The following is a 24,393-nucleotide window of genomic DNA, read 5'->3' on the forward strand; positions in this document are numbered from 1 at the left end:
TGCTGTGGTCAGTCAACAGTCTAGAGTAAATGTTGTTAGTCTCTCCACATTCTAGTGGAAATGCTGTGGTCAGTTGCTCCACAGCCTAGTGGAAATGATGATATCAGTCTCTTGTAATCGAGGCATTGAATGTTACACTGCTGATAAGCCTATTCTATGAAACATAAGAATGTTTTCTTATTTTAGAAGACAGAGGATAAGGAGAAGAAATGTTCCTTACATCTGCACCTGAAATATGGTTGTATTATACTAGGAGTTGTGTATAGAAGATATACATGTGAAAAACACAAACAATATATGCTCATGTACCAGGAAGGTGTTATTACACCCCGGCAGGCCTAGAACTTATGCCTAAACCTACAGTTATCAGTAATTAATATGAATATTAATTACCTGTTAGGAGATTTTTCTAATTCTCTTCTTGAAATCCACAAGGAAAAATTTCAACTTCCATCTCACGGGGCCTCAGTCACCTGTAAAAAGTCAAAGGTGTGATAATATGTTCCTGCTACATGCTATACACAAAGAAAAATATAACACACTAGGGACAAAATTACTTATTTCAGGTATAAGGACTGTGGTCAGTTTATTGTGACTACTGTAGTCAGTCATTTGATAATTTACTGTATATATTATGTTCAGTCATTCTACAGTATTATATAAATATTATAGTCAGACTACAGTCTAATGGAAATGTGGTCAGACAATGAAAACCTAGCGTAAATGCTATGATCCGTCAGTCCATAAACTAGTGTAAAAGTTTTGGTCCGCTGTCATGATTCTCAATGGCGAGAGAACATAGCCCAGCATATATGAGAACTAGCTCTTGGAAGATGGAAACTATACTGACCATGAACTAAACCTGCCGCACAACTAGAAGTGGCCGGGTAGCATGCCTACGTTTTTTTATCCCTAGATGCCCAGCGCCAGCCGGAGAACTACCTAATCCTAGCAGAGGAAAAGACAGTCCTGGCTCACCTCTAGAGAAATTTTCCCAAAAGGCAGACAGAGGCCCCCACATATATTGGCGGTGATTTTAGATGAAATGACAAACGTAGTATGAAAATAGGTTTAGCAAAATCGAGGTCCGCTTACTAGATAGCATGAAGACAGAAAGGGCACTTTCATGGTCAGCAGAAAACCCTATCAAAACACCATCCAGAAATTACTTTAAGACTCTAGCATTAACTCATAACACCAGAGTGGCAATTTCCGCTCACAAGAGCTTTCCAGACACAGTAACGAAACAGCAGCTGTGAACAGGAACAAAATGCAAAAACACACAAGGACAAAAGTCCAACTTAGCTGGGAGTTGTCTAGTAGCAGGAACATGCACAGAAAGGCTACTGATTACATTGTTGACCGGCATGAAACTGACAGAGGAGCAAGGTTATATAGCGACTCCCACATCCTGATAGGAGCAGGTGAACAGAGGGGATGATGCACACAAGTTAAATTCCACAAGTGGCCACCGGGGGAGCCCAGAATCCAATTTCACAACAGTACCCCCCCCTCAAGGAGGGGGCACCGAACCCTCACCAGAACCACCAGGGCGATCAGGATGAGCCCTATGAAAGGCACGGACAAGATCGGAGGCATGAACATCAGAGGCAGTGACCCAAGAATTATCCTCCTGACCGTATCCCTTCCATTTGACCAGATACTGGAGTTTCCGTCTGGAAACACGAGAGTCCAAGATCTTTTCCACAACGTACTCCAACTCACCCTCAACCAACACCGGAGCAGGAGGCTCAACGGAAGGCACAGCTGGTACCTCATACCTGCGCAACAATGACCGATGAAAAACATTATGAATCGAAAAGGATGCAGGGAGGTCCAAACGGAAGGACACAGGGTTAAGAATCTCCAATATCTTGTACGGGCCGATGAACCGAGGCTTAAACTTAGGAGAAGAAACCCTCATAGGGACAAAACGAGAAGACAACCACACCAAGTCCCCAACACAAAGCCGAGGACCAACACGACGATGGCGGTTGGCAAAAAGCTGAGTCTTCTCCTGGGACAACTTCAAATTGTCCACCACCTGCCCCCAAATCTGATGCAACCTCTCCACCACAGCATCCACTCCAGGACAATCCGAAGATTCCACTTGACCGGAGGAAAATCGAGGATGAAACCCCGAATTACAGAAAAACGGGGACACCAAGGTGGCAGAGCTGGCCCGATTATTGAGGGCGAACTCCGCCAAAGGCAAAAAAGCAACCCAATCATCCTGATCCGCAGACACAAAACACCTCAAATATGTCTCCAAGGTCTGATTAGTCCGCTCGGTCTGGCCATTAGTCTGAGGATGAAAAGCAGACGAAAAGGACAAATCTATGCCCATCCTAGCACAGAATGCCCGCCAAAATCTAGACACGAATTGGGTCCCTCTGTCAGAAACGATATTCTCCGGAATACCATGCAAACGAACAACATTTTGAAAAAACAGAGGAACCAACTCGGAAGAAGAAGGCAACTTAGGCAAGGGAACCAGATGGACCATCTTAGAGAAACGGTCACACACCACCCAGATGACAGACATCTTCTGAGAAACAGGCAGATCCGAAATAAAATCCATCGAGATGTGCGTCCAAGGCCTCTTCGGGATAGGCAAGGGTAACAACAATCCACTAGCCCGAGAACAACAAGGCTTGGCCCGAGCACAAACGTCACAAGACTGCACAAAGCCTCGCACATCTCGTGACAGGGAAGGCCACCAGAAGGACCTTGCCACCAAATCCCTGGTACCAAAGATTCCAGGATGACCTGCCAACGCAGAAGAATGAACCTCAGAGATGACTCTACTGGTCCAATCATCAGGAACAAACAGTCTACCAGGTGGGCAACGATCAGGTCTATCCGCCTGAAACTCCTGCAAGGCCCGCCGCAGGTCTGGAGAAACGGCAGACAATATCACTCCATCTTTAAGGATACCTGTGGGCTCAGAATTACCAGGGGAGTCAGGCTCAAAACTCCTAGAAAGGGCATCCGCCTTAACATTTTTAGAACCCGGTAGGTAAGACACCACAAAATTAAACCGAGAGAAAAACAACGACCAGCGCGCTTGTCTAGGATTCAGGCGCCTGGCAGACTCAAGGTAAATTAAATTTTTGTGGTCAGTCAATACCACCACCTGATGTCTGGCCCCCTCAAGCCAGTGACGCCACTCCTCAAAAGCCCACTTCATGGCCAAAAGCTCCCGATTCCCAATATCATAATTCCGCTCGGCGGACGAAAATTTACGGGAAAAAAAAGCACAAGGTCTCATCACGGAGCAGTCGGAACTTCTCTGCGACAACACCGCCCCAGCTCCGATTTCAGAAGCGTCGACCTCAACCTGAAAAGGAAGAGCAACATCAGGCTGACGCAACACTGGGGCGGAAGAAAAGCGGCGCTTGAGCTCCCGAAAGGCCTCCACAGCATCAGGGGACCAATCAGCCACATCAGCACCCTTCTTAGTCAAATCAGTCAATGGTTTTACAACATCAGAAAAACCAGCAATAAATCGACGATAAAAGTTAGCAAAGCCCAAAAATTTCTGAAGACTCTTAAGAGAAGAGGGTTGCGTCCAATCACCAATAGCCTGAACCTTGACAGGATCCATCTCGATGGAAGAGGGGGAAAAAATGTATCCCAAGAAGGAAATCTTCTGAACCCCAAAAACACACTTAGAACCCTTCACACACAAGGAATTAGACCGCAAAACCTGAAAAACCCTCCTGACCTGCTGGACATGAGAGTCCCAGTCATCCGAAAAAATCAGAATATCATCCAGATACACAATCATAAATTTATCCAAATAATCGCGGAAAATGTCATGCATAAAGGACTGGAAGACTGAAGGGGCATTTGAAAGACCAAAAGGCATCACCAAATACTCAAAATGGCCCTCGGGCATATTAAATGCGGTTTTCCACTCATCCCCCTGCTTGATTCGCACCAAATTATACGCCCCACGGAGATCAATCTTAGAGAACCACTTGGCCCCCTTTATACGAGCAAACAAATCAGTAAGCAGTGGTAACGGATATTGATATTTAACCGTGATTTTATTCAAAAGTCGATAATCAATACACGGCCTCAAAGAGCCGTCTTTCTTAGACACAAAGAAAAAAACGGCTCCTAAGGGAGATGACGAAGGACGAATATGTCCCTTTTCCAAGGACTCCTTTATATATTCTCGCATAGCAGCGTGTTCAGGCACAGACAGATTAAATAAACGACCCTTAGGGTATTTACTACCCGGGATCAAGTCTATGGCACAATCGCACTCCCGGTGCGGAGGTAGTGAACCAACCTTGGGTTCTTCAAAAACGTCACGAAAGTCAGACAAGAATTCAGGAATCTCAGAGGGAATAGATGATGAAATGGAAACCAAAGGTACGTCCCCATGAGTTCCTTTACATCCCCAGCTTAACACAGACATAGCTCTCCAGTCGAGGACTGGGTTATGAGATTGCAGCCATGGCAATCCCAGCACCAAAACATCATGTAGATTATACAGCACCAGAAAGCGAATAACCTCCTGGTGATCCGGATTAACACGCATAGTCACTTGTGTCCAGTATTGTGGTTTATTACTAGCCAATGGGGTGGAGTCAATCCCTTTCAGAGGTATCGGAGCCTCCAATGGCTCCAAATCATACCCACAGCGTTTGGCAAAGGACCAATCCATAAGACTCAAAGCAGCGCCAGAGTCGACATAGGCGTCCGCGGTAATAGATGACAAAGAACAAATCAGGGTCACAGATAGAATAAACTTAGACTGTAAAGTGCTAATTGAAACAGACTTGTCAGGCTTCTTAGTACGCTTAAAGCATGCTGATATAACATGAGTTGAATCACCACAATAGAAGCACAACCCATTTTTTCGTCTAAAATTCTGCCGCTCGCTTCTGGACAGAATTCTATCACATTGCATATTTTCTGGCGTTTTCTCAGTAGACACCGCCAAATGGTGCACAGGTTTGCGCTCCCGCAGACGCCTATCGATCTGAATAGCCATCGTCATGGACTCATTCAGACTCGCAGGCACAGGGAACCCCACCATAACATCCTTAATGGCATCAGAGAGACCTTCTCTGAAAATCGCCGCCAGGGCGCACTCATTCCACTGAGTAAGCACAGACCATTTGCGGAATTTTTGGCAGTATATTTCAGCTTCATCTTGCCCCTGAGACAAGGACATCAAGGCCTTTTCCGCCTGAAGCTCTAAATGAGGTTCCTCATAAAGCAACCCCAAGGCCAGAAAAAACGCATCCACATTGAGCAACGCAGGATCCCCTGGTGCCAATGCAAAAGCCCAGTCTTGAGGGTCGCCCCGGAGCAAGGAAATTACAATCCTGACCTGCTGTGCAGGGTCTCCGGCAGAGCGAGACTTCAGGGACAAAAACAATTTGCAATTATTTTTAAAATTTTGAAAGTGAGATCTATTCCCCGAGAAGAATTCAGGCAAAGGAATTCTAGGCTCAGACATAGGTGCATGAACAACAAAATCTTGCAAATTTTGTACCTTTGTGGCGAGATTATTCAAACCTGTAGCTACACTCTGAAGATCCATTTGAAACAGGTGAACACAGAGCCATTCAAGGATTAGAAGGAGAGGAAGAGAGGAAGGCTGCAGTATAGGCAGACTAGCAAGTGATTCAATTAAGAGCACACTCAGAACTAGAGGGAAAAAAAAAAAAAAAAAAAAAAAAATTGTAGCAGACTTCTTTTTTTCTCTCCTTTCTCAGCCAGTAATTTAACCCTTTTTTGGGCTGGTCAAACTGTCATGATTCTCAATGGCGAGAGAACATAGCCCAGCATATATGAGAACTAGCTCTTGGAAGATGGAAACTATACTGACCATGAACTAAACCTGCCGCACAACTAGAAGTGGCCGGGTAGCATGCCTACGTTTTTTTATCCCTAGATGCCCAGCGCCAGCCGGAGAACTACCTAATCCTAGCAGAGGAAAAGACAGTCCTGGCTCACCTCTAGAGAAATTTTCCCAAAAGGCAGACAGAGGCCCCCACATATATTGGCGGTGATTTTAGATGAAATGACAAACGTAGTATGAAAATAGGTTTAGCAAAATCGAGGTCCGCTTACTAGATAGCATGAAGACAGAAAGGGCACTTTCATGGTCAGCAGAAAACCCTATCAAAACACCATCCAGAAATTACTTTAAGACTCTAGCATTAACTCATAACACCAGAGTGGCAATTTCCGCTCACAAGAGCTTTCCAGACACAGTAACGAAACAGCAGCTGTGAACAGGAACAAAATGCAAAAACACACAAGGACAAAAGTCCAACTTAGCTGGGAGTTGTCTAGTAGCAGGAACATGCACAGAAAGGCTACTGATTACATTGTTGACCGGCATGAAACTGACAGAGGAGCAAGGTTATATAGCGACTCCCACATCCTGATAGGAGCAGGTGAACAGAGGGGATGATGCACACAAGTTAAATTCCACAAGTGGCCACCGGGGGAGCCCAGAATCCAATTTCACAACAGTCCGCCAGTCCACAGTCCACTGTAACAGTGGTCTATTAGTCCACATTCTAGTGTAAATGTTGTGTTCATTCAGTCCATAGTCTTCTGGTCTACTGGAAATGTGTTCAGAAATTCCACACCTAGCATAAATGCTGTGGTCAGTCAGTCAGTCCTTAGACTCGTGTAAATATTATAGTCAGGCAGTGCAAACTTTACTGGAAATGTGGTCAGGCAGTTGAAATCTACTGAAAATGACAAGGTCAGTAAGGCCTTAAACAAGTGCAAATGCTGTTGTCAGTCACTATTCAAACTAATGTAAATGCTGTGATCATTCATCCAAAGACTAGAATAAAAGTTTTGATAAGTCAGTCCAAGGTCTACTGTAGATGTGGCCAATCAGTCCACAGTCTAGTATAAATGCTGTGGTCAGTCAGTCCATAGTCTAGTCTAAATGAAATGCTCATTCAGACCATAGTGTCACGATCTCCATTCTGTTCCTGTCTGCTATGTTACTTCGTGTAGAAGCTGTCAGTCTGTTTTGGTTGTGCTGGGTCTGAGCTGCAATCATCTGTGTTCACTTTCCTTGAGTAGTCCTCTACTTAAGCATGCTGGCTCCTCAATCCAGTGTCAATCGTACACTTGCTGCTGCCTGTGTAAGACTTAAGCATGCTGGCTCCTCCATCCAGTGTCAATCGTACACTTGCTGCTGGCTGTGGCAGACTGATCCTTGCTGGGTCTGTGCTGCAATTATCTGTGTTCACTTTCCATGCTGGCTCCTCCATCCAGTGTCAATCATACACTTGCTGCTGCCTGTGTAAGACTGATCCATGCTGGGTTTTTGCTGAAATCATCTGTTTCACTTTCCTTGAGTAGTCCTCTACTTAAGCATGCTTGCTCCTCCATCCAGTGTCAATCGTACACTTGCTGCTGCCTGTGTAAGACTGATCCCTCTGTGCTCTGTGCCTGACCTAGCCTGACTGTATTCCCTTCCCAGACTTAGACTCTTTGCTTGTGACCTGACTTCTCTTGTGCCTGCTCCCTGTAAACTGTCTTGTCTTTCTGGTATTCCTGACCTCGGCTAGTAAATTGGTTTAAGTCTCTGACTTCCCCTTGTTGTACTGCACCATTTCCTGGACCTGACCTCGGATTGTTTGACCTCCTTTTACTTATTCAGTAAGTAGAGTATATTTTTTCTTTCTGTTATTGTAGTCTTTCTCTCCACTTCTGGGGCTAACATTTACTATAGTGACTCCCATCACACATAGTCTTTTGGTCTCCTGGAAATGTGGTCAGGAATTTCACACCTAGCTAAATGCTATGGCAAGTCAGTCCTTAAACTAGTGTAAAACTTTTGGTCCACCAGTCCACAGTCGAATGTAAAAGTGGTCTGTCAGTCCACATTCTAGTGTAAATGTTGCGTTCATTCAGTCCATAGTCTTCTAGTTCACTGGAAATGTGGTCAGAAATTCCACACCTAGCATAAATGCTGTGGTCAGTCAGTCCACAGTCTATTGTAAATGTTATGGTCATTCAGTCCATAGTCTTTTGGTCTACTGGAAATGTGGTCAATAATTCCATACCTAGCATAAATGCTGTGCTCAGTCAGTCCTTAGACTACTGTAAATGCTTGGATCAGTTAGCCCATGGACTAGTGTAAAATGTTTTGTCCATCAGTCCACAGTCTGATGTAAATGTGGCCAGTCAGTCCACAGTCTGGTGTAAATCATGTCGTCAGTGGGTCTACTATCTAGTTTAAATGCTGTGGTCCATCAGTCCACAGTCTACTGTAAATTCTTTGTTCAGTTGGTTCACAGTCTATTGTAAATGTTGTTGTTATCCGATCCAAAGTCTAGAGGAAATGCTGTGGTCAGTCAGTCAACAGTCTAGAGTAAATGTTGTTAGTCTCTCCACAGTCTAGTGGAAATGCTGTGGTCAGTTGCTCCACAGCCTAGTGTAAATGATGATATCAGTCTCTTGTATTTGAGGCATTGAATGTTACACCGCTGATAAGAAGCCTATTCTATGAAACATAAGAATGTTTTCTTATTTCAGAAGACAGAGGATAAGGAGAAGAAATGTTCCTTACATCTGCACCTGAAATATGGTTGTATTATACTAGGAATTGTGTATAGAAGATATACATGTGAATCACACAAACAATATATTCTCATGTACCAGGAAGGTGCTATTACACCCCGGTAGGCCTAGAACTTATGCCTAAACCTACAATTATCAGTAATTAATATGAATATTAATTACCTGTTAGGAGATTTTTCTAATTCTCTTCTTGAAATCCACAAAGAAAAATTTCAACTTCCACCATCTCACTGGGCCTCAGTCACCTGTAAAAAGTCAAAGGTGTGATAATATGTTCCTGCTACATGCTATACACAAAGAAAAATATAACACTAGGGACCAAATTACTTATTTCAGGTATAAGGACTGTACTGTAGTCAGTCATTTGATAATTTACTGTATATATTATGTTCAGTCATTCTACAGTATTCTATAAATGTTATAGTCAGACTACAGTCTAATGGAAATGTGGTCAGACAATGAAAACCTAGCGGAAATGCTATGATCAGTCAGTCCATAAACTAGTGTAAAAGTTTTGGTCCACCAGTCCACAGTCCACTGTAAAAGTGGTCTATTAGTTCACATTCTAGTGTAAATGTTGTGTTCATTCTGTCCATAGTCTTCTGGTCTACTGGAAATGTGTTCAGAAATTCCACAGCTAGCATAAATGCTGTGGTCAGTCAGTCCTTAGACTAGTGTAAATGTTATAGTCAGGCAGTGTAAACTTTACTGGAAATGTGGTCAGGAATTCATCCATTAGATTGAATGTAAATCTGAAAAAGGAATCCGTTTTCCCTGTTTTATAATGTCAATCAAATAGGCAATCCCTTTATTTCTCCAGGTTTGAAATTCTCCCAATTTCATTATCTCCAGTGAAAGGGAACTATGCCATAACGGAGTAAAGGGTACGATACCCTTTGCCCTAGTAATCTTTCTTAGCCACATGCCGCATGTACAGTTCACACCAAAGGACATATTGGTTACAATTTCAGCTCATTCATGTTGGGAATATTAGATTCCAACATTGATAAAAGACAAGTGTATTTTTCTTAGCATATTAGTCACGAAAGCTCTAACGTCATAAATATCCAAGTTTACAATACTGACGTTGACATGCCAAGTACAACTTTAAATTAGAAGACCTCAACCATCATGAATCGTCACAAAAGTTAATTACTCCTTCCTAAGCCAATTACGTTTCCTGCTTTATATCACATCATATTATGCCAATATAAAGTTTGTCCCATTATGATATTAAGCCTTTATGACATCATAAACGAAGAGAAGCAAAGGAACCTGGGGACCATGTTGTCCTGTGGGCGCATACAGCCTGCTGCTTCCTTACCAGCAATTTACAAGTGCTCTGTACATCTCTAAATTTCAGTTTGCAGTAGAGTAACATGGATCTGATTTAAAAGCACATTTTTATAAAATAAAAAAGATTTACCAATTTTTAAAAATGTTTTTAAAAAAGCTAAATTTGCTCCCTTCATTGTAAGGTGTTGCAGTATTTTTGCAGAAATATTGCTCATCAATGCAAACATTCAGATTGTAGCTTTAATGTTATTGTCACTGGTAAAATATGTGGCTGGTTGTAATGGGGCCTTATGTAACCACCATAATTCCAGGAAGAGCAGAAGGTGTTACAGGAGCTAAGGGAACACACACAGTCACCATGTTATGAGAGTCTTTAACTTTGATATAAAGCACAGTGTGAATTGCTGAAACACACAGAATAAAGCCATGTATGACACATGTCTGCAACAAATAGACCGCTCAGCAGACTGATTCATTCTCTATGGGACCGAATACAGCGATATCTCAGGCAGTTCAATAGAGAATGAATGAAGCAGAGGTTTATATGCTGCACCTCCAACCTGCTTTCTTGAGATCAGTGAGGGGTTGGATCTCCACCAATCAGAAAGTAATCATATATCCTATGCTAGAAAATTAATGATGATATTTGGATGCAATCCGATCCAAGGTCCTTTTGTATTTCAGGATATAAGTCCTTAATTACATTAGTTTAACTTGTTGTCCTATAATTAGCATGTATTCTGATAATTCTAATTAATTATAGTAGTTACCTGTCCAGAGTCACCTCTTGCACATCTTCATTCTTCACCGCAATCGGACCAACTGCACAAGTGATTGGAAAATAGAGCTGAAGGTTCTAAGTGATTGTGACATCAACTATCTATGACATCATCAGTGATGACAAACATAGGAGGGTGGAAAGGATATTGGATGATTACATAAAGTGTCACAAAGGTGGAGGATGCACAAGAAATTATAAGGGCTGATATTTAAGGAGTTAATAAAAATCCACCTGGTCACCCCCCTATAATAATAACACTATACTGCACACAGCTTCTTAATTGGAAGGCTGTCTGATTATAGCTTTATTGAATGATGATTGATTCAACATGGTGAATATAAGAATTATTAAAAAGAAAAGTATAAACTACCCTGTAGTCAGAGTTCTTGGCAATGATGGCTTCATCATGAAATGCCAAAATCTTAAAAATCCAGTGTACATTTCTACTTATACTGACCAGTTGTACAGATACATGCAAGATTATTTTCCTCCACTACCCGATAAAACAACCAACCAGCTTCAGTGGTATACAATGGCTCCTGTGTACATAGCCCCAAAACATCACCCATCACCTATCCAACCTGGTCAACTTAGTAAGTGGAACATTATGTAAGGGTACTGTCTCACAGTGCAATTTTGATCGCTACGACGGCACGATCCGTGACGTCGCAGCGTCGTATGATTATCGCTCCAGCGTCGTAGACTGCGGTCACACGTTGCAATCACGGCGCTGGAGCGATGCCGAAGTCCCCGGGTAACCAGGGTAAACATCGGGTTACTAAGCGCAGGGCCGCGCTTAGTAACCCGATGTTTACCCTGGTTACCAGCGTAAACGTAAAAAAAAACAAACAGTACTTACTTACATTCCGGTGTCTGTCCCCCGGCGTTCTGCTTCTCTCCACTGTGTAAGCGCCATAGCCGGAAAGCAGAGCGGTGACGTCAGACGTCACCGCTGTGCTCGCTTTCCGGCCGGCAGGCGCTCACAGTGCAGAGAAGCTGAGACGCCGGAGGACAGACACCGGAATGTGAGTATGTACTGTTTGTTTTTTTTACGTTTACGCTGGTAACCACGGTAAACATCGGGTTACTAAGCGCGGCCCTGCGCTTAGTTACCCGATGTTTACCCTGGTTACAAGCGAACACATCGCTGGATCGCTGTCACACACAACGATCCAGCGATGACAGCGGGAGATCCAGCGACGAAAGAAAGTTCCAAACGATCTGCTACGACGTACGATTCTCAGCAGGGTGTCTGATCGCTGCTGCGTGTCAGACACTGCGATATCGTATGGATATCGCTAGAACGTCACGAATCGTACCGTCGTAGCGATCAAAATTGCACTGTGTGACAGTACCCTAATGGATACAATACATACAATGCACAATGCAATACACACATACAATGTAATGAAGCACCTTCCTGTACCTGAGTTACATTCCTCAAAACCTAGTATAAATTTTAAAATAAAAAAATGAATATACAGTACAGAGCAAAAGTTTGGACACACCTTCTCATTTAAAGATTTTTCTGTATTTTCATGACTATGAAAATTGTAAATTCACACTGAAGGCATCAAAACTATGAATTAACACATGTGGAATTATATACTTAACAAAAAAGTGTGAAACAACTGAAAATATGTCTTATATTCTAGGTTCTTCAAAGTAGCCACCTTTTACTTTGATGATTGCTTTGCACACTCTTGGCATTCTCTTGATGAGCTTCAAGAGGTAGTCACCGGGAATGGTTTTCACTTCACAGGTGTGCCCTGTCAGGTTTAATAAGTGGGATTTCTTGCCTTATAAATGGGGTTGGGACTATCAGTTGTGTTGAGCAGAAGTCTGGTGGATACACAGCTGATAGTCCTACTGAATAGACTGTTAGAATTTGTTTTATGGCAAGAAAAAAGCAGCTAAGTAAAGAAAAACGAGAGGCCATCATTACTTTAAGTAATGAAGGTCAGTCAGTCCAAAAAATTGGGATAACTTTGAAAGTGTCCCCAAGTGCAGTTGCAAAAACCATCAAGCGTTACAAAGAAACTGGCTCACATGAGGACCGCCCCAGGAAAGGAAGACCAAGAGTCACCTCTGCTTCAGAGTATACGTTTATCCGAGTCACCAGCCTCAGAAATCGCAGGTTAACAGCAGCTCAGATTAGAGACCAGGTCAATGCCACACAGAGTTCTAGCAGCAGACACATCTCTACAACAACTGTTAACAGGAGACTTTGTGCAGCAGGCCTTCATGGTAAAATAGCTGCTAGGAAACCACTGCTAGGGACAGGCAACAAGCAGAAGATACTTGTTTGGGCTAAAGAACACAAGGAATGGACATTAGATCAGTGGAAATCTGTGCTTTGGGCTGATGAATCCAAATTTGAGATATTTGGTTCCAACCTCCGTGTCTTTGTGCGATGCAGAAAAGGTGAACGGATGGACTCTACATGCCTGGTTCCCACCGTGAAGCATGGAGGAGGAGGTGTGATGGTGTGGGGGGTGCTTTGCTGGTGACACTGTTGGGGAGTTATTCAAAATTGAAGGCATACTGAACCAGCATGGCTACCACAGCATCTTGCAGCGGCATGCTATTCCTTCCGGTTTCCGTTTAGTTGGACCATCATTTATTTTTCAACAGGACAATGACCCCAAACACACCTCCAGGCTGTGTGAAAGGCTATTTGACCAAGAAGGAGAGTGATGGAGTGCTATGCCAGATGACCTGACCTGCAGAGTCACCAGACCTGAACCCAATCAAGATGGTTTGGGGTGAGCTGGACCGCAGAGCGAAGGCAAAAGCATCTCTGGGAACTCCTTCAAGATTGTTGGAAGACAATTTCCGGTGACTACCTCTTGAAGCTTATCAAGAGAATGCCAAGAGTATGCAAAGCAGTCATCATAGCAAAAGGTGGCTACTTTGAAGAACCTAGAATATAAGACATATCTTCAGTTGTTTCACACTTTTTTGTTAAGTATATAATTCCACATGTGTTAATCCATAGTTTTGATGCCTTCAGTGTGAATTTACAATTTCCATAGTCATGAAAATACAGAAAAATCTTTAAATGAGAAAGTGTGTCCAAACTTTTGGTCTGTACTGTATATACAGGACAGGAGGGAGGAGTGGTACTGTGCAGTGTATATATACAGGACAGGAGGAGTGATAATGTGCAGTATATATACAGGACAGGAGGAGTGGTACTGTGCAGTATATATACAGGACAGGAGAAGTCGTGCTGTGTAGTGTATAATATATACATATATACAGGACAGGAGGAGTGGTACTGTGCAGTGTATAAACAGGACAGCAGGAGTGGTACTCTGCAGTATATATATACAGGACAGGAGGAGTGGTACTGTGAATTGTTTCTATACAGCAGAGGAGAAGTGGTACTGTGAAGTGTATATACAGGACAGGAGGAGTGGCACTGTGCAGTATATATACAGGACAGTAGGAGTGGTACTGTGCAGTATATATACAGGACAGGAGAAGTTGTGCTGTGCAGTGTATATATACAGGACAGGAGGAGTGGTACTGTGCAGTGTATAAACAGGACAGCAGGAGTGGTACTCTGCAGTATACAGTATATATACAGGACAGGAGGAGTGGTACTGTGAATTGTTTCTATACAGCAGAGGAGAAGTGGTACTGTGCAGTGTATATACAGGACAGGAGGAGTGGCACTGTGCAGTATATATACAGGACAGGAGGAGTGGTACTGTGCAGTGTATATATACAGGACAGGAGGAGCGGTACTGTGCAGTGTATATATACAGGACAGGAGGAGTGGTACTGTGCAGTGAATATATACAGGACAGGAGGAGTGGTACTGTGCAGTGTATATATACAGGACAGGAGGAGTGGTACTGTGCAGTGTATGTACTGTATAGAGGACAGGAGGAGTGGTACTGTGCAGTGTATATATACAGGACAGGAGGAGTGATAATGTGCAGTATATATACAGGACAGGAGGAGTGGTACTGTGCAGTGCATATATACAGGACAGGAGGAGTGGCACTGTGCAGTATATATACAGGACAGGAGGAGTGGTACTGTGCAGTGTATATATACAGGACAGGAGGAGCGGTACTGTGCAGTGTATATATACAGGACAGGAGGAGTGGTACTGTGCAGTGAATATATACAGGACAGGAGGAGTGGTACTGTGCAGTGTATATATACAGGACAGGAGGAGTGGTACTGTGCAGTGTATGTACTGTATAGAGGACAGGAGGAGTGGTACTGTGCAGTGTATATATACAGGACAGGAGGAGTGATAATGTGCAGTATATATACAGGACAGGAGGAGTGGTACTGTGCAGTGTATATATACAGGACAGGAGGAGTGATAATGTGCAGTATATATACAGGACAGGAGGAGTGGTACTGTGCAGTGTATCTATACAGGACAGGAGGAGTGGTACTGTGCAGTGTATATATACAGGACAGGAGGAGTGGTACTGTGCAGTGTATATATACAGGACAGGAGGAGTGTGTGACAGGGTGTACGGCAGAGCAAGAAGGGACAACAGGCCGAGGGACGATTCAACAGATTTATTATCTAGAACGCTGGAACAGCACATGCAGGTAGATATACAGAGTCCACAATTAGTCCAACGGAACAGGTTCCGGGCACCTCCCGATAATCCTTGTGCCAGCTAACAAAGCAATAGTCCACACAAGTCCAAGGGATCCCAAAACAATCTCACGAACGACGAGATATGTCCTCAGCTCAAGTCTCGCCCCGTTCGCTTCCACAGTTACAGATGGCCGTGGGGTCTTGCCTCGGCTAAGAATCCCCATTCCTTCTCCTTCAAGGGTCAACTCACATGTGCTCTCAAAATAAGAATGGATTGTCTGAGCTCCTGAGATCAGCCCATGAAGGGGGTAGGGGGTCACACCTTCTATTCAATGGTTGGGTCCACCAGAAGATTCTAGACTGGTCAGCTCTGCTTAAGGTACCGTCACATTTAGCGACGCTGCAGCGATATAGACAACGATGCCGATCGCTGCAGCGTTGCTGTGTGGTCGCTGGAGAGCTGTCACACAGACACCTCTCCAGCGACCAACGATGCCGAAGTCCCCGGGTAACCAGGGTAAACATCGGGTTACTAAGCGCAGGGCCGTGCTTAGTAACCCGATGTTTACCCTGGTTACCAGTGTAAATGTAAAAAAAACCAAACACTACATACTTACATCCCGGTGTCTGTCGCGTACCCCAGCGTTCTGCTTCCCTGCACTGTAAGCGCCGGCCCTAAAGCAGAGCGGTGACGTCACCGCTGTGCTCTGCTTTTACTTTACGGCTGGCCGGAGCTCACAGTCAGTGCGGGAAGCAGACGACCAGGGACCTGACGGACATCAGAAGGTGAGTATGTACTGTTTTTTTTTTTACATTTACAATGGTAACCAGGGTAAACATCGGGTTACTAAGCGCGGCCCTGCGCTTAGTAACCCGATGTTTACCCTGGTTACCCGGGGACTTCCGCATCATTGGTCGCTGGAGAGCTGTCTGTGTGACAGCTCTCCAGCGACCACACAGCGACACTGCAGCGATCGGCATCGTTGTCGATATCGCTGCAGCGTCGCTTAATGTGACGGTACCTTTAGGCCATGTGCACACGTTCAGGATTTTTAGCGTTTTTTTCGCGTTTTTTCGCTATAAAAACGTGATAAAAACGCGAAAAAAACGCTAACCTATGCCTCCTATTATTTACAAGGTATTCCGCATTTTTTGTGCAAATGTTGCATAGCGGAAAAAAAAGCAACATGTTCATTAAAAATGCGGAATTGCAGGGATTCCGCACACCTAGGGGTCCATTGATCTGCTTACTTCCCGCACGGGGCTGTGCACACCATGCGGGAAGTAAGCAGATTATGTGCGGTTGGTACCCAGGGTGGAGGAGAGGAGACTCTCCTCCACGCACTGGGCACCATATAAGTGGTCAAAAAATAAGAAATAAAATAAAAAATAGTCATATACTCACCCTCGATGTCCCGCGCAGTGTTCCCGCCTCCACTGCACGCTGCCGTTCGGTTCCTGTAGCTGATGTGCGGCGAAGGACCTCGCCGATGACGTCACTGTCCTGTGATTGGTCGTGAGCGGTCATGTGACCGCTCACGTGACCGTGACGTCACGGAAGGTCCTGCGCGCACACACCAGCTATAGGAAGACGAACGGATGCCGCTGATGAGATGTCTGGGTGAGTATAAGCATTTTTTTATTTTTTTTATTATTTTTAAACATTCTATCTTTTACTATAGATGCTGCATAAGCTGCATCTATAGTAAAAAGTTGGTCACACTTGTCAAACAGTATGTTTGACAAGTGTGACCAACTTGTCAGTCAGTTTTCCAAGCGATGCTACAGATCGCTTGGAAAACTTTAGCATTCTGCAAGCTAATTACGCTTGCAGAATGCTAAAAAAACGCGAAAAAAACGGAAAAAAAACGCAAAAAAAAAAATGCGGATTTCTTGCAGAAAATTTCCGGTTTTCTTCAGGAAATTTCTGCAAGAAATCCTGAACGTGTGCACATACCCTAAGTCTATCCAGCATGTGCATTTGACTAGCCACCTGCTGTGAGGAAGAATGGCTATTCCTTCACTAGTGGTGTTGACAAAGCTTAATTACATTATAGCTTAGGGCTGCAAGTATTTGGGGAAGGAGACAGGTGAAGTTACATACATCCCATGACATTGCAAAGTGTACAGTAAATACAACCAAATAGAAGTCGCACCACATCATGACATATTATACAAAATACAGGGCAGGGAAAAAAGTACATATCATGACAATCCCTTCCCCTCCCAATTTGTGTACGTACTAGGGACCTCTACAGGTCGCTGGTTAAGTACACACAGGCATGGCTGACCGGACTCAGGGCTCCTCTTGCCTGGACAGTCCATCTGCATTTTGGTGTTGGCTGCCTCTTCTTTATTGTATGGTGCAGTTGTAGACTTAAAGGCGGGCTCCATTTTACATCCTCTTTGACTTAAACTCTGCTTCCTGCACCCACAAATCGACATTGTAGCTCTCCCACATCATTTCCTAAGACAATATCTGCAGGCAGGCCCCTCATCACCCCAACCACGCATTGCTTGACCCCAAAGCCAAAGTCCAGTTCTACACTCTTTTGGGATATTCTTCCATTGGCCTCCAGCTAATTCAATGGTAATCCCAGGTCCATGCTGTACCACTCTGGGATCAGCTATGGTGAGAAATGCCCCAGAGTCACAAAAACAAAGAACTCTACGACCATCCAGCATGACCTCCTGTACGTGCTTTCTTTGCGGATTAAAGGAACTTGTGGCCGTGGGCCGCACCCCATAAACCCTTAATGGTCGAACATGGGTTTCTGAGCTATTAGGCAAATCAATTTGTAGGGGTGGCACCTCTTCTTCCATTGTGTTTGGTTGTAAATAATTGATAGGCCATTTGGTGCAGGGTCAATCCTCAGTCGACCCTGAGGGCAGGTGTCTTGCAGATGCCAGTCTGCCCACATCGGTAACAGCTGCACTGTATCGCACTCCTTCCCATGTGTACTCTGGGGACGGAGGTAAGGGAACCTGGAGGCTGATATCTATGTGACTGTGCATGCTGTGGTTGATGGGGTTGAGACCGATTTCTCCACTGTATAGCTGGGCAGGTGGCCTGCAGATGCCCACATCCATAAAACCTGCGCTCTACTACTTTCTCTCCTTGTAGCATTTCAGATGAAGGGGTAGGACTAGCTGGAAGGTGAGTCACATGGGTATCAACATGAGGTGGTGGTCTAGTGGGACAGCAAACTTTGGGAACTTTGGGAAGAGACCACTGGTGGTGGGGTGTTGGTATTTTTTACTCCATCCACCAGTAAATTTTTCCAATGAGGCTTGATAGTGAGAACCTCATCAGCTAAAGCAGCAGCTTCCTCCACAGTGGCTGTTCTCCTCACGCACCCATTCCCGGATCTCAGCAGGGCACTTGAAGTAAAACTGCTCTTTTAGGATAACCTGGAGGAAGGTGCAGTTTAGGGCTGCAAGTATTGGGGGAAGGAGACAGGTTAAGTTACATACATCCCAGACATTGCAAAGTGTACAGTAAATACAACCAAAGAGAAGTCGCACCACATCATGACAGATTATACAAAATACAGGAGAAAAAAAAAAAAGTACATATCATGACAGAGTGGTACTGTGCAGTGTATATATACAGGACAGGAGGAGTGGTACTGTGCAGTGTATCTATACAGGACAGGAGGAGTGGTACTGTGCGGTGTATATATACAGGACAGGAGGAGTGGCACTGTGCAGTATATATACAGGACAGGAGGAGTGGTACTGTACTGTGCAGTGTATATATACAGGACAGGAGGAGTGGTACTGGGCAGTGTATCTATACAGGACAGGAGGAGTGGTGCTGTGCAGTACATATATAGAACAGGAGGAGTGGTACTGTGCTGTGCAGTGTATATATAAAGGACAGGAGGAGTGGTACTGTGCAGTGTATATACAGGACAGGAGGAGTGGTACTGTACTGTGCAGTGTATCTGTACAGGACAAGAGGAGCGGTACTGTGCAGTGTTTCTATACAGTACAAGAGGAGCGGTACTGTGCAGTGTATCTATACAGGACAGGAGGAGCGGTACTGTGCAGTATATAAACAGGACAGGAGGAGCGATACTGTGCAGTGTATATTGTGGTGCAGTGACCAATGTTACAGCCAGGGGGCGCTGTGTGTGCACTTCAAGATGCACTTGGAGGCATAGTTGTGATGAAACAGTGATTGGCAGTGTTGTGAATGGCCGATATGTGTCACAGAGGGAGTCTGCGTGGTAAGTCTGATGTAACGTGGTTGTTCTGGGACCTGTAGTCCCTCAAGTGTTTGTGTAATGTTGTATAATAGACAAGGGAGACTTACTAGGCTAGTTGTGTGAGATGGGTGGGACAAACTAGCCACACAACCACACTCCCACCCATGGGAGTGGTTACAGGTAGATAATGTGACCAGGGTGTGGGTCACATGGTCCTGTGAGGTTCCTGTGCATGGAGCCGTTTGTTCCTGTGCAATGTCCTGGATGGTCAGTGTTGGAGACTCCTGGGAGTGGAGTCGTCCTGGAAACACCTGGAGACCGTAGACCTGGACGGTCAGTGTTGGAAACTCCTGGGAGTGGAGTTGTCCTGGAAGCACCTGGAGACCGTAGACCTGGACGGTCTGTGTTGAGGACCTGGGACTGACGTGAAGTCAGTGTGAGGAGTGGAATTCCTGAGAGGTAACCCCGGACAAGGGGATCATAACATACAGCAGAGAAGCCTATCTGCTACATGAACTGTCTTATGTCTTGTAATGTTTCATGGTTGTAATGAAATGGACTGCACCCTGTCTGGTTTATGCGGAGTTTAAATAAACCATATGGACAGATTTATGAGAGGTACTGTGCCTGAGTGCTTGAATCCTATGCCAAGCTAGTGTTCCCCAAGACCCGTAGCGGGTGAAATGCTACAATATATACAGGACAAAAGGAGCGGTACTGTGTAGTGTATATATACAGGACAGGAGGAGTGGTACTGTGCAGTGTATATATACAGGACAGTAGGAGTGGTAATGTGCAGTATATATATATATATACAGGAGGAGTAGTACTGTGCAGTGTATATATACAGGACAGGAGGAGTGGTACTGTGCAATGTACATATACAGGATATCACGCTACACGGGGGTGAGGCAGAGAGACGAGGTGAACCCCGAAGTGGACCCTCTGGGTCACGGTCCCAGAGCCCCCTAGGGCGAGCAAACCTGATGGGTGCACCCCCTATACAGGGAGTGTTAGGAGCAGGCCCAGGGAGGATGGAACCGCAACTGCCGGAGCCAAAGGGACAACTGGGTGAAGCAGAAGAACAGGTACGCTGAGGATGACGAGGATGACCTGGCGGAGTACTGAAAAGGAAAAATACAAAATATGAACAGACGGCTGGAGCAGGAGTAAAGAGTGAACGGAGGGAGCAGGAGGGAGCCGAAGGAACCGAGAGCACGGCGGGTACGGAACACAGAGGCTATGCCTAGGATGGGCCAGAGTATAACGCTGGAACTAACGGAGCAGAAACAATGTAGATACGCAGGCGCTTATCTGAGGAAGCGCCGAGCAGAAATACCCGGTGGGTGCCGCCATATTGGAGGCGGGGCCACCGGGTTACGACCTCCCAGAAGGCAGAGCGGCGGAGGAGACCCTAGGGCGCATGCGCCGACCGCCGACGCGCAGAGAGGCCGAGAAGCTGGATGAAGAAGAGGAAGGGACACTGGGAGCGCGCCGGCCGGACAGGTAAGTATTAGGGACCGTGACAGTACCCCCTTTCTTACTCCCCCTCCTCCTGGAACTGGAAAGAAATCTCTTCAAAATATGGGGTGCATAGATGTTTTCTCGAGGTTCCCAAGATCTCTCTTCAGGACCAAAACCCTTCCAGTCAATCAGAAACCACGTCCGACCCTTAACCGTTTTCTGGGCTAGAATGTCCCTCACCTCGAATTGTTCGTCGGAAGAAGAGAAGGATGGGACTACAGGAGAAGAAGAGTGAAAACGATTAAATACAGCAGGTTTAAGAAGCGAGACATGAAAGGCATTAGGAACACGCAAAGATGCAGGTAATTTTAACTTGTATGCCACCTCATTAATTCGGTTGGAAATTTCAAAGGGACCAATGTAGCGAGGACCAAGTATATGTGTAGGAATTTTCAACCTAATGTACCGAGAGGAGAGCCATACCTTATCCCCCGGTTGATAAGGAGGCGCATCAAGACGTCTCTTATCCGCAAACCTTTTCATAGGGTCACTGGCCTTAAGAAGCGACTCCTTAGTCTCTTGCCAAATTTTGGAGAACTCCTGGGACAAAGAATCAGCTGCCGGTACGCCTGAAGTGCAGGAAATGGGAAAAGGAATGCCAGGGTGCTGCCCGAAAACCACAAAGAAAGGAGATTTAGAAGAAGATTCACAAGGGTTATTGTTATAGGCAAATTCAGCCCATGGAAGCAAAGAGACCCAATCATCCTGGTGGGCATTGGAGAAATGTCGTAAATAGGACGTGAGAACTTGATTGACACGCTCCACTTGGCCATTGGACTGAGGATGATAAGCGGAAGAGAAATCCAAAGTCACCTTCATTAAGCCACACAGAGCTCTCCAAAAACGAGCAGTGAACTGGACTCCACGATCAGAAACGATATGACGAGGAAAGCCGTGAAGTCGGAAGATATGAAGGATGAAGATCTTCGCCAATTCGGGAGCAGATGGCAATCCAGAGAAGGGTATGAAGTGGGCCATTTTTGAAAATCGATCCACTACCACCAGGATAACAGAGCAATTAGAGGAGCGAGGGAGATCCGTAATAAAGTCCATGGCAATATCACTCCAAGGACAAGAAGGTACAGGAAGCGGATGTAAGAGTCCGGTAGGTAATTGCCGAGGAACCTTATTTTTAGCACAAGAAGGGCACGAGGCAATGAAATCCAGGATGTCTTGACGAAAGGATGGCCACCAGTAATGACGTGCTATAAGAGAGAGTGTCTTCTTGACCCCCGCGTGCCCGGAAAATTTGGAGGAGTGACCCCAGAGCAGAACTTGTTTTCTGTCTTTGCTTGCCACGAAGGTCTTCCCAGGAGGAGAGGAAATTACTTCCAGAGGAGCAACGGAAATAATCCTAGTTGGATCAATAATATGTGCAGGATTCTCCACCTCATCCAAAGGTTGAGAGGACCGTGAGAGAGCATCAGCTCTGACATTTTTGTCTCTAGGACGGAAATGGAGTTCAAAGTCAAAACGTCCAAAAAACAGGGACCATCTGGCCTGTCGAGGGTTAAGTCTTTGTGCTGTTTGTACATAGGCTAGGTTCTTATGGTCCGTGAATATAGTGAAGGGATGAACGGCCACTTCGAGAAGATATCGCCACTCTTCTATGGCCAACTTAATGGCTAACAGTTCCTTGTCTCCGATAGAGTAATTACGTTCCGAAGAGGAAAATGATTTGGAGAAGAAACCACAAGTGACGACACGTCCAGAAGCTGACTTCTGTAAGAGGACTGCTCCGACTCCCACGGAAGATGCATCCACTTCAAGAACGAAGGGTCTGTTGGCATCAGGACGATGAAGCACCGGGGCTACAGCAAATCTTGGTTTCAAAGTAAGGAATGCATTTTGTGCCTCCGAAGACCAGTTGTTGGAAGCGAGTCCTTTGCGAGTAAGAGCTGAGATGGGTTTGGTTAACGAAGAAAAGTGTGGAATGAATTGCCTATAGTAATTGGCGAAGCCGAGGAAGCGTTGAATGGCTTTAACTCCAACAGGCTGCGGCCAATCCAGAACTGCAGACACCTTAGCTGGATCCATCTTCAGACCGGCATCAGAAACAATATATCCCAGGAAGGGTACACTTGATTGTTCGAAAACACATTTTTCGATCTTGGCAAAAAGATGGTTCTCACGGAGGCGTTGTAAAACAAGACGGACATCACGTCGATGGGAGGAGAGATTCGGAGAGAAGATTAGTATGTCGTAAAGATAGACTACGACACAGATATAAAGGCAATCTCTGAAGATGTCATTTACGAATTATTGGAACACAGCGGGAGCGTTACAGAGACCAAAAGGCATCACCAAGTACTCATAATGGCCGTCACGGGTGTTAAATGCGGTCTTCCACTCATCCCCTGCACGGATTCGAACTCTAACTTAGTGAAGACTCGTGCCCCTCTTAAACGGTCAAAGAGTTCAGAGATTAAAGGTAATGGATATTTATTCTTCACAGTTATGTTGTTCAAACCTCTATAGTCTATGCATGGACGAAGTGAGCCGTCTTTTTTCTTGACAAAAAAGAAACCGGCTCCAGCTGGGGAGGTGGACTTCCGTATGAATCCTCTAGCATGGTTCTCCCGAACGTACTCCGACATGGCTTGAGTCTCTGCAGGTGAGAGGGGGTAGATTCTTCCTCGCGGAGGCATGGCACCAGGAACCAGGTCTATAAGACAGTCGTAGGACCGATGTGGAGGAAGATTCTCTGCTTCCCTTTTATTGAAGACATCAGAAAAGGAAGAATAAGCAGGAGGCAAACCAGGAAGGGCAAGGGAAGAACAAGAGTCACCCATAGGACGTACCGACAACAGACACCGAGCCCGACAGGAATCCCCCCATGAGAGAATATTGCCATTATGCCAATCTAACACGGGCTCATGGGTTCTTAACCATGGTAAGCCTAAAAGTACCGGATGGGAAATATTGGCTAAAACGTAAAACGCAATTTTCTCCTTGTGTAAAACCCCTACTTGAAGTTCTACTACTTGGGTGACCTGGGTTATAGTCTCTTGCAAGGGCTTGCCGTCCACTGAAGCAAGAAAAAGAGGGCTTTCTAGAGTCTTAACGGGAACAGAAAATCTTACTACCTCCTCTAGTCTGATAAAATTCCCAGCTGCACCCGAGTCAATGTAAGCTTGCAGGGAATAGCGTTTACTAGAGACAAGAAGTAGGACGGAGAGTGTAAGGGGTAGAGAGGTATCACATGTACCTAGGGAGGCCTCTCTTACCTGACCTAGGCGGAGGAGTTTTCCGGACGATCAGAACAAGCACGGAGGAGATGGGAAGAACTGCCACAGTAGAAACATAGACCCTGAGTGCGTCTTTCCTGGCGCCGTTGCTCAGACATCTTGAGCCGGTCTACTTGCATCGGCTCAGGCGCCGGTTCAGAGGTAGATACTCTGGGTCTAGGACTGGGTGATGTTCGT

General features: G+C 45.2%; 1 long non-coding RNA gene across 1 annotated transcript; it reads right to left on the reverse strand.

The window, feature by feature from the left end:
- Positions 1–391: 391 nt before the first annotated feature.
- On the reverse strand, positions 392–10,693 carry LOC143781094 (uncharacterized). The gene is made up of 3 exons (XR_013216549.1): positions 10,647–10,693; positions 8,743–8,825; positions 392–473 (listed from the first exon to the last, which is right to left on the reverse strand). It is a non-coding gene; the product is annotated as an uncharacterized LOC143781094 (long non-coding RNA).
- Positions 10,694–24,393: the final 13,700 nt, after the last annotated feature.

This window comes from Ranitomeya variabilis, chromosome 6, assembly GCF_051348905.1.
Source record: "Ranitomeya variabilis isolate aRanVar5 chromosome 6, aRanVar5.hap1, whole genome shotgun sequence".
In the NCBI taxonomy this organism is placed as follows: Eukaryota; Metazoa; Chordata; class Amphibia; order Anura; family Dendrobatidae; genus Ranitomeya; species Ranitomeya variabilis.